This window comes from Gavialis gangeticus, unplaced genomic scaffold (genome assembly GCF_001723915.1).
Source record: "Gavialis gangeticus isolate Ggan-Ray unplaced genomic scaffold, GavGan_comp1, whole genome shotgun sequence".
NCBI classification, from domain to species: domain Eukaryota; kingdom Metazoa; phylum Chordata; order Crocodylia; family Gavialidae; genus Gavialis; species Gavialis gangeticus.
This window is the reverse complement of record NW_017729032.1, coordinates 49,073,464-49,079,884: the sequence shown is the minus strand read 5'-3', so window position 1 is coordinate 49,079,884 and position 6,421 is coordinate 49,073,464. Positions and strand designations below refer to the sequence as shown.

General features: G+C 46.7%; 2 non-coding genes across 2 annotated transcripts; both read left to right on the top strand.

Annotated features, from left to right (window-relative positions):
- The first annotated feature begins 4,300 nt into the window (after window positions 1–4,300).
- TRNAN-GUU lies at window positions 4,301–4,374 on the top strand. The gene has a single exon. It is a non-coding gene; the product is annotated as a tRNA-Asn (tRNA).
- Window positions 4,375–4,601: 227 nt separating this feature from the next.
- Window positions 4,602–4,674, top strand: TRNAV-AAC. The gene has a single exon. It is a non-coding gene; the product is annotated as a tRNA-Val (tRNA).
- The last annotated feature ends 1,747 nt before the right edge of the window (window positions 4,675–6,421 follow it).

The following is a 6,421-nucleotide window of genomic DNA, read 5'->3' as shown; positions in this document are numbered from 1 at the left end:
CCATGGCAGGGGGTCGGACTTGATGATCTGCTCAGGTCCCTTCCGACTCTGCCAACTATGAAACTATAGCCCCCAGATAATATTTTGCTATACTGTGGCCTAACCAGTTCTTCCTCATTTTGTATTTAAGAGTATTGTTCCTTCCTAAGTATAGAATTTTGCACTTGTCCTCACTGAACTTCTGCTTTTTCCAAATTACCATCATTTTGAACCCTAATTCTGCCCTTTAAAGTGTCTGCTACTTCTTCTAATGTGGGGTCATTTTAAAATTTGCTAAAGGTTCTGTCTTCCCAGTCATTAATGAAAATATTGAACAGTACCAGACCTCGAAGAGACTTTTAGTGAAGCCTTGCTTCTTTCCCCCAGTTTGACATCAAACCATTGATGACTAGTCTCTGACCATGACTATCCAAATTTCCTTTACTTACTTATGAGAATAATATACAAGAAAGTCTCAAAAGCCTTGATAAAGTTGAGATATATAACATCCAGTGCTCTCCTCTACCCCATCCACCAAGTCTTTCATCTTGCACTGCTCTTTCCAAATCATTAAGTCTGACATTTTATTATAGAAGGAAATCAGTTTGAATATGCACAGGTTGCTCTTAATAAATCCACGTTGGCGTAAGGTATCACCTTATTATCCCTTAGGTGCCTATAAATAGTTTATTTGATAATATGCACCTGTATTTTTTCAGGTTTCAAAATTAACTGACCCATCTATAATTCCACAGGTTCTCCCTTTTCCCTTTTATAAAGAGAGACATTATATTTGGTCTTTTCTAGTCTTATGGGACCTCACCCAAGCTCTTTGAGTTCTCAAATATAATAGCCAACAGCTTTGTAATTACCACAGCTGATAAAGATGAATCTTATCTGGAACTGCTGATTTGAAAACATCTGACTTAAGTAATCTCTAAAGTGTTCTTCCTTCTCTAGGTTGATTTAAACCCTGCCATCTGTGCTGCTAACTGTGCTTAACATCTGATAGCTGGCCTTTTTTGTGAAGCCAGAAGCAAAAATGGCATGAAACACCTCAGTCTTTTCCAAATAATCTATTATTAGCATCCCTGCTCTATCCAGTAATAAACCTACACGTACCTAGGTCTTCCTCTTATTTCTGTCTTATTTATACAACGCTTTTTCTTTTCTTTATGTAGGGACCTACTGAATTCATGATTTTGTGATTTTTGCAGAAACTATGAATTCAGTTGGTCCCTGCAAAAAGTGAGGACTGTGAAAAGGCATGAAACTAGCAGCAAGTGGAGGGTAGGGGCAGGGAAAGAGAACTGCAAAAATAGGAAATGGCACAAAGCCCTGATGTCCTGAAGCACAGGGGCGGGGAGATTTTTGCAGCAGGGTGCAGCAGCAGCCTCCCTCATATCTGATTGGCTGAGGGGCTACAGAAGGCCTGTCCCTTCCTGGAGACTAGCAGGTGGCCATCTGTCAATCTCTGGGGAGAGATGAGACTTTTGGGGCCCCTTGGCCAATCAGAGATGCTGGAGGGGTGGCACCACACTGTTGAGAAAGTGGAACCTGGTGCTGCCCTTGAACCACAAAATCAGTTAGCAGCTGCCCTGAATTTGGTAGGTCCCTACTTTTATGTCCCTGACTAACTGTATTTCAATGCACGTGTTAGCCTTTCTAATTTTGTCCTTATATGCCTGTACTCTTTCTTATTAATACGGGCAATTTTCCACATTTGTAAGATTCAACTAATTTTAGAACTCAATGACTTGAAAACATTTGGGAGTTTCAAGTTATTGAGTAACTAATTTTCAGCCACTCCAATCTCTTTCTCCGTTTCCTAGCTTACCTTTGCATTGGGATAGCATCATGGAAGTAGGGTCAGAAGGGACCTTGTAGATCTTCAAGTCCAACCCCCTGCCTGAGCAGGAGAAAAACTGGGCTCAAATGACTCCAGCCAGGTAGGCATCAAGCCTCTTCTTAAACACCCCCAGGGTAGGAGCCAGCACCACTTCCCTTGGAAGTTGGTTCCAGATCCTAGCTGCCCTGACTGGGAAGCATGTTCTTGTGTCTTTAATATTGCCCTTTATGGAACAACTAGCTCTCCTGGACTCCCTTTTTCTTTAGACTTGCCTCCCATAGGATCTGGCCTACTACTCTGAGATTGTTAGTTTGCTTTTCTGAAGTCTAGTAATTTTATTCTGTTGTTTTCCTTCCTTCCTCTCCTTAAAATCATGAACTCTATTACTTCAAGATTACTGTCATCCAAGTTGTTTTATACTTTCAAATGTCATCCAATTCCTCTCTCTATATATGCAGCAAATTGAGAAAAGCTTCTCCTCTATTTAAGTTGCTCTACCATCTGTACCAAAAAGTTGTCCCAAGCTGGTTATAATAGTGGTAGACTCCGTCTCTGCACTGCTGTATTACCCTCTCAGCAGATATTATGCTAAAAAAAGTCCCCCATAAGCACAAGGTCCCGGGTGCTTTCAGGTGAGTAAGTCAGGGTGCCTGGCCTTCCTGTGCAGTGCATTGGGGAAGTGTATCACCCAAGAAGCACAATCTGAAACACATGCATGTAGAGCTAGCCAAGAGAAGTGCTAAGCACTTACCTCTCTCCAGAAGTGAAATGTCTGGGTCAGGACCACAGACAGACTCCGTCTATTTGCAATGCAGAGCCCAGAGCACACTCCTGAGGGCAGGGCCTTTTGAGGAACTGAGCAAGGCTCACAGTTTTCTTTTAAATTTGCCTCTTGAGACAGCAGCGGCAGTGCACAATACCCGTGTGCTTAATGACCAGAGCACTCATCCGGGAAGAGGGAGATCCAGGTTAAATTACTTCCCTGAAGGGTTTGAAGTTGCATTTGCTGTCTCAAAAAAAGAGCCCTGATTACTCAGTTGAGAAGATCCCCTTCCCTGCTCCTGCTGAGGCTAAGCTACTCTGTCACAGAGGATATGATGGAGGAAGCAAGACAGCTGGAGCTATCCCACAAAAGAGAGGTCTCAGGGGTGGATTGTACCAAAGGCTAAAATTTCAGCTTGCATTTTACAGAGGCCCTGATTAGAACATTATAATCAGAGTGCTCTGAATGCTCATGGTTATAAGCACATCTTTTTTTCCCCCAGCAAGTCTCCCTTACCATTTGTTTAGTATTTAAGATTTTTCACACTGAACCTCTGTAGTCATAAGCCTTGATTTATGCTTATAATTCCCATAACTCTTATGTGGCTGCTGTCAGTTCCCTCTCTTCTCATTTACCACATTCAGGTCACACATGGCTTATATACTTTACAATGTACGGTGCTGGGCACACACTTTTGAGCACGTGGCTCTAAGGGGATATGTGTATGCAGGGGCAGATCCAGCAGGGTGCACTCGTACCCTGCTTTGATTCCTGTTTCACTCAAGGTTTAAAACCAACTGCCTGGCAGTGGTAGCAGCATGTCTCATCAGGCAGCACTGAGGGAGTCAATTGACTTCATGGCAGATCCATAATCCCTTCTAAACTCTTCAGTCTACAAGTGTTAGCAACCCCCTCTTCTTTCGAATGGGCTTGACCTTCCCCCAATCAACCAGTGACCCATTTGCTCTGCTCTCCTGTAGCTACTCCTAGTAATGAAGCTCCTATTTTACAGCCCTGCAGCTTGTTTTGAATGCATTCCCAGGACCTTCTATTTGGTTTTGCTTCCATCTCAAACTGGCTAATACAGCCCCAAGCCCCTAGCATAGTAGTTAAGCCTCTAGTTTATTTTTACCTGGAGAAAGAGAGGTGTTGCTGTACATGCAATGGCACCTCACCACCTGCACCCAGTGCTTTTCAAAATACCAGCTCCTCCCACGCTTGTTTTTGCGTTGATGTTACACGTAGCCCCCCAGCATAGCACTGAAGCGTCTCCTTCCTGTTTCACGGGAGAAAAGTGGCTGTTGCAGGTGTGCTGAGCTGCCACACCATTTGCACCCTCTATCCCAAAATCCCAGGCGCACCCACGCAAGGTCTTTGTATTGTCGGCTGCAGGGAAAGGCTCGATTCCTCCTGCTGGTTCCAGCCCCCAGGGGCTGTTTTACATTCAAAGGTCCTTGAATGAGATGCAGAAAACAAGCCCCGAAGGCAGGGATCTCAAATGCACTCACTGGCCTCTAGGCTGCACCTCGTGCTTTCCCTTTGCTTGGAAGAGCCCAGCGCGGGGCGTCCCCCCGCTCCTCCGCCGCCTTCTGCAAGGGATTTCCTGGGATCCGGCGGCTCCCGCTGCTTTGATGCCAGAGGCAAACTCAGCTCCGGCCGCCCCTCCTCTGCCTCCTGAGTAGGGCGGGGGCGTCCAGCTGCGCAGCCGCGTCTCTGTGGCGCAATCGGTTAGCGCGTTCGGCTGTTAACCGAAAGGTTGGTGGTTCGAGCCGACCCAGGGACGAACGTGGCCCGCCTTTTCTACCCCGGAGCCCTTCCACCGCCCTTTTTAAAGGCGAGGCTGTACGCTCCTGCCTGGTGCTCTCTCGGCCCGGTGACGTGCGCGGCCCCTTTAAGTCTCATGCGGAAAGGCGGGAGTGGGGGGGAAGTGAGCTACGCCGCACGCACCAAATAACCAGTCAGCCTCGGAGATAAAGACATCAGCGCCGGCAGAGAAACAGAGATAAGTTGGTTTCCGTAGTGTAGTGGTTATCACGTTCGCCTAACACGCGAAAGGTCCCCGGTTCGAAACCGGGCGGAAACAGGCCGCACTGCTCTTTTCTGTGTGGCTCCCTTTTGGGCAGCCACCTGCCGTGGCTTCTCTGTCCTTTCACTCCGTCTCCGTGTCCTTCAGGACGGAGACGGGCACAGTTTGGGGCCAAGGTGCTGCCCCACAGCCGTGTGCCCAAGCACTGCTGCCTGCCCACTGCCGCACGCCGCGCACCCCCGTGCGCTGCAGCGACATCCTTTATGTGCAAGGTCCCGTGAGCCCACACCCGGAGCGAGGGAGTGCACTTCTTGTTCCACTTGAGCGCTGACCCCTAGGCAAGGTGGAGCCTCGATGCAGGCTATAATAACTTGGCAAGGCTGTAACTAGCTTGCCTGGTTTCCATGAGGATATATGACCTTCTCCATATATGACCTCAGGTAAGAAGACACAGCTGAGGAAAAGCTCCAGCCCGCGCGGGATCTTTTCAGAGAAGCTTCCTGAGCTTTGGGCCCTTCTCAACCTGGAGGCTAAGCTCTATCAGCCCAACCCCCCCAAAAAAAAGTTCATGGGAGGCCATGAATGTGCCTCCCTCCCACCCCCCAAAAAAAAAAAAAAGTTTGAGAGAAAGATCCTGGAGCACTTCCCTTATCTCCTGGCTACCTCTCTCAAAGAGTTAACACTGATGAGGAGATCCAGTGCACAAGCACCTCTTTTGGGAAATTGCTTCAGCGTGGCTTTATAATCTCCAGAAAGACTCCACAATACCAAAATCCAGGTCTACAATGCAGACCTCTACAGATGTGAAAATGGGTTACCTATGATCATTATCATCATCACAAAAGCCTGGAGAGGTACCATTAAAGATGCCTCCAGAAAATCCTCCACATCAAATGGGAGGATTGCTGCACAAACACCAGCATCCTTGCAGAAGCCAGTGTTACCAGCATTGAGTCAATGATCCCCAAGCGCAAACTTCACTGTGTGCAGATGTCTGACTCTTGACTCCCAAAACAAGCTCTACTCCAAGTTTAGTAATGGCCTGAGATCTTGCAGTGGCCAGAGGAAATGCTACAGGAACACATTGAAGACGTGAGGGATTCCGGATGATCACAACTGTTCCTTGTAGTTTTTACGTGTCTTTTTATACATTGGAGACTGAAAGAGCAGAGCACATGCTTTCAGAACCACATGAAGTGTGGAAAAAAAATCCAGGACACAGACTGTAGCTTCATGTGTCCAGGATTTTTTTTCCACGATTCTCTAGAGTTAATCCATTAGACCAGTGTTGCTCAACCTCCAGCTCATAGGCCAATTCCAGCCCCCTGAGGCCAAGCCATCTGGCCCTAAGCCCAGCCACCAAACCTGTAGACCAATGGGAAGTCCTGTGGCCAAGATGACATGGCATCATATGCTGGGTCAGTCCACAACTTGATCTGGTGTGTGACGCTCGGTTGGCATACTGGATGGCACCTGGATCTGGCTTGGTGCCACTCAGCCAGCCTTCAGATCTGCAAGGCTGAGCACGACTATATTAGAAATGGGCTAGAAATTTCAGCTGTAATAAGCAGGGATCCTGGTTTACGCTGATAAAAAAATCCCCAATTTTCGGATTACAAAAAGTAACCCAAAATCAACATTTTTCTGTGATTAGATGTATATCTGAATGCCACTATATATGCCACTATATATACACACACATATATAGTGGCATTTCATTTTAATCATGGCTAAATGTGGGTTTTGCGTTGCTTTTTGTTATCTGAAAATTAGGGATTTTTTTTATCAGAGAAAACCAGGACCC